The 4,701-nt window shown below is 41.3% G+C and overlaps 1 protein-coding gene across 3 annotated transcripts in view; it reads left to right on the top strand.

Annotated features, from left to right (window-relative positions):
• The window catches only part of Hsd17b2 (hydroxysteroid (17-beta) dehydrogenase 2), a 99,948-nt gene that overhangs the window by 54,154 nt on the left and 41,093 nt on the right, over positions 1 to 4,701 (top strand). The window lies entirely within an intron of this gene.

Genomic DNA, 4,701 nt, shown 5'->3' with positions numbered 1-4,701 from the left:
AATTTAGGTTTTTAATTGGAGAAGGATGGAGTGGGAAGAGCAGGGCTCAGTACAGTCAGACAAATGGGAAAGCACACAGTACGAATGTGAAGTCAAGATTCCACCCTCCTTCCAGATGATTCCATCTCAAAGGAGTGGCACTCAGTCTCGGGGGAGGTGCTTCTGAGTTACAAGATATATACATTCACAACTGAAAGAACTTTTGAGCCAGTGCTCCCAGAAAGGGAGTTCAGGAGCCTATCGCCAGGGTGTGTGGGGTAGAACAAGCAGTGGGTTCTCATGGCCCCAGTGAGTCTTCTCAGCAGGTATTTAATGAGGAGTCATGCTACAACAAGGCCTGATGCTGCCAGAGGCTCTCCTGGAATATGGTCAGGGCTTAGTGCAGGGTTAGGCAGGAGTTATCTATGCCCTGTGTTCTGTAGTCCTGTGTTTATCAAAGAGGGGTTGCGATGTTTGGGCTTCATGTAAGAATTGAGGGGCTGGGCTGGGGGTTTAGCTCAGCTGCACAGTGCCTGCCTGGCAAGCTCAAGGTCGTGAGTTTGGTTCCCTGTACCAGAAAAAAACAAAAACCAAAAAAAAAAAAAAAAAAGAATTGAGGGGCAAGTATAGGTACTCCTCTGCCTCCTTCCATGGACGGGTTGAGTTGGCCCAAAAGTTACAGTAAGCAGAGGCCATGATGGGCATAAACACAGGTCTCCTAGTGGTGACTTAGCAGGATATTTCTAGGACTCACACTCCCTTCATTGGTGGTTGAGTTTTATTTGACCTATAGGAAAGAGAATGAAGGTTGGTAGAGGACAACATGGGACAGTGTACATCACACACAGCTCAGAATGGTCTCATTTCTGAGTCTCACCACTAAAAAAAAAAAAAAGGGCTGGGGATACAGCTCAGTGGCACAAGCACCTGCTTGGCAAGTGCAAGGTCTTGAGTTCGATTCCCAGTACCAAAATAAATAAATAAATAAATAAACAAACAAACAAAAAAGATATTGTGGAAAGAAGCCAAGGGCACTCTAGCACTGAACTATGTCCTCTGCCCTTTTAGTCTTGTTTTATTTTGAGGCAAGATCTCACTAAGTTGCCCAGGCTGGCCTTGAGCCTGTGGTCTTCTCGGCTCGGCCTCCTTGCCTCAGCTGGCATGACAGACATGCACCATGACACCTAGCTTTCAAGGATTTTGATCATTTTTGTGGTGTCCTCCAAACTTTTCTTCCAATATATAACCTTTTAGCCTCATACCATTGTATTGATTTAGAGTTAGAGCTTTTTTCTCATGTAAAAGTCTAAGATGATAGTGCTGGGTAACATTTGTTAGCCTCCCACTCCCATTGACCAAGATGGATTTTGTTCTCCTGGGTTCTTTGTATTTTGAAGACATTATTTCTCTTTCCTTCTGCAGAATATGGCTCGCCCTGGGAGGTAGCCACCCTTGGGCCTTTCTTTCCTGAAATCCTAACTTTGGGCAAAGGCAGAGCGCCCCAAGTCTATGTTCTTCATTCTGGGCCATCACACATTTAATTGGTAATTTTAGTGAAAAAGTATGTCTAATGAAAGACCACCAACTGGGAGGTATTGCTCACATACTAAAGAATAAACCTTAAAAGTTTGTATGTTAGCCCACATGTACAAGGTAAAATCTAAAGGAAATACTGAATGTTTGGCTTGAGGCACTTGGCAGCTGGGAACCTCACAGGGTAGTGAAGGAGGCTCAAGATATAATGAGAAGGTTATTGTGGGAGGGGGGTTAAAGAAAGGGACATTGACTGCTCAGGATTAGAGGCTGGACCAGCAGTAAAAATGGACAGAAGATAAAGGTGTTTCCAACCTGGCCACTCCCAGGGATGGAGGGGAATTTAGGGGACTTGCTGGAGAAAGGGAGTGGGTTAAAGATGAAGTGAAGAGCAGCAGACAGCCGGCCTGGGTTAGAAAGGGTATTAGAAGAGGAAAACCAGCCAGGACCCAATGGAAGAGGAAAATGACAAACTAGATTTCAGAACCTGGCAGGAAGATAGAGGGCTTGGTGCACAGCCTAAGGAAAAATTTCAGTGTACAACCACAAGACTCCGTTTGAATAAGACAGCAGTCCTGCTGTGAAATTTCACTTCCAGGATTCTGTGTAATCACTAGAGATAATGTTTCTGGGGAGGTGCTCTTATTACACACTGGGCTACTCACTTGCCTTACATTGCTGGTGTAGTTGACTTATTTAAATGGATAACTGTTATAATATATTAGATATATGTATATGGATGTAATCTCAACACACAAACATAATTTAGCAGCTTATTATAAACAATCATGTATTTAATACCCAGATCAAAAAATAAAACATCAGTAGCACCCAGGTACCCCCAGATGATCTTTTCCCATCACAACCCTCCCCCTTCCCCAATAGTAGCCACTCCCATGTGTCTCGCAATGATTATTAATTTGTTTTTCTTTGCAGGGTTACATCTGCTCATGCATCCCTACACAATAGGGTTTGGCTTTACTAGTTTTCTAACTTTAAATGGAATCACTTTTATGTGTATCCCATGGTGTCTAGCTTCTTTCATTACACACTGTGATTTTATAACTTGTCTATGTTGTGTGTAGCTCTGGCTTATTCATTTTTGTTGCTGTATGATTCTCTGTGAATATGCCATCATTTTCCTACCATTGATGAGATATTTGGGTCACTTCTAGTTTGTGACAATTATGGACAGTACAACTATAGACATCCTAGTACAGGTACTGTGGGTTTTATGCCTATGCATTCTCCTATGACATATTCCCAAAGGTGGAATGACTAAATCATAGACTTGCCTATCTTCAGTTTGTCTTGGCAATACCAAAATAGTGTTACAATTTATACTTCCATCTTTTCTACATTTTTAAATTTTACTAAGCACACAATGATTGCATATACTTGAGTATGGTGCAATAATACAATACATGTATACAGTTGTAATGAACAAATCAAGATAATTAGTATTTCCATCTTCTTAGATACTTATCAATTTTTCCTGTTTTTGAGACCAGGTCTTTTTGCATTGCCCAATCTTGCTTCAAATTTATGATCCTCTTGCCTCCCAAGTAGCTAGGATCACAGGTGCATGACGCTGTGTCTGGTTTTATCATTTCTTTCTGCTGAGAACATTTGAATTTTTCTCTTTTCACTTTTTATAAAATACATAAGGGGTAGGTTTAATTAATATTATTCTCAGGTGAGGGCACATAAGTGAGATGGGTAATATGCCCCAGGATACATGTCCCACACACCCAGGTGGTGGGGAATTGAAAACTAGATCCCTAGAAGCAGTGCCTGGGTTTGTCCTTTTGTACCAGGCTGACCCAGTTTAATGTGATGGGCTTTCTGAAGCCAAGAGGTTAGAAGGCAGAGGACAGAAAACTCAAGATTGGAAACTGATGCCTTACGTGTATATTTAGTGAAAGGTGGAAGCAAGGAAAATAATGTACCAGGAGACAGATAAGGAGCTTCTGAAGACATCCAAAGAGGCAGATGAGATTTTGTTAGTGCCCCACAATAAAAAGAGCTAATATACATTTCATGCTTAGCATATGTTAAGCACTTTATGTGCTTTATCTCACTTAATCTTTACCCATGAAGTAAGCATAGTAATATTTCCACCTTGCACTGAAACAATAGGTTCAGAGAAATTAAGACTCTTCTCAAGCTAAAGAGCTGACAAGAGGCATAGATGAGTTTTGAATCTAGGTCACATTAGCCATTTCATTGTTTTTCGCTCCAAAATGATGGATGATGGCTTTAGCACTCCTGAACAGAGTTTTGGGGACTCCAGACAGGGTATTCACAAGAATGATCAGAAAATCCACAAAATGGATAGGTAAGGGAACCCCCTAGCCTGTGAAGGCAGAAATTGGACAGATGCAGGAAGTACTTCACACAAGCATGTTTTCAGACTCAGAGCCTCCAGAGAAATTGCCAGGGTAATCATTTCTTTAGGTGCAGTGTTATGCTGTTCTGAAAAGAAACAAGGCATTGAAACCTCATTTCCATTTCCATGAGCATAATTGGATTTCAGTGGCTTACATCTCCTCAGCAGGCTCCCCCATAGTCCTGATATCTAGGAATCACCTGAGCTGGCACACAAAAGCTCACCCTGCAGCACTCCCCACCCCAATCACACACTCTGCAGGAGGGAGCGTGGATGGCTGTGGCCTTTTTAGAAAGCAATGCGACTGTAGTTATTAAGATTCAAAATGTACGTGCCTTGAACTGTGGGAACTCCGGTCCACAGAAATAAAACAAAAGTATAAGCAGACAGATTGTCCAAGTCTGTTCACTGCAGTGTCACTTGCAGTGGTGAAATCTAGAAATGGCTGGAAACGCCTTTGGGAACTGATTTGCTACCAGCTTTCATTGCTCTGGTTTAAATATAGTCACTGACTAAGGTGAGGGCTCTGTGTTATTACTAAGGGGGAAAAAAGTAAATTCCTGACAATACATACAGTCGGATCCTTCTTGTTTTTGTTCCTTTCTGGTAAAATAGAATGAAATCAAGGCATTCTGTATTTATACATTATGAACAAGGAGAGAATCAGAGCAGATTAATGTAAGAAGTATACACCTTTTTGTTACTCACTTTATAATAAAGTTTATGTAATAAGTAGGCATTCCTGCTATATTTTAAAGTAAATATATAGTACTTAATTTTAGATAATTTGGCATTGCTAC

The sequence above is a fragment of the Chinchilla lanigera genome, unplaced genomic scaffold, assembly GCF_000276665.1.
Source record: "Chinchilla lanigera isolate Chin_1 unplaced genomic scaffold, ChiLan1.0 scaffold00163, whole genome shotgun sequence".
Classification (NCBI taxonomy): domain Eukaryota; kingdom Metazoa; phylum Chordata; class Mammalia; order Rodentia; family Chinchillidae; genus Chinchilla; species Chinchilla lanigera.
The sequence above is the reverse complement of the archived record's forward strand: the minus strand, read 5'-3'. Positions and strand labels throughout refer to the sequence as shown.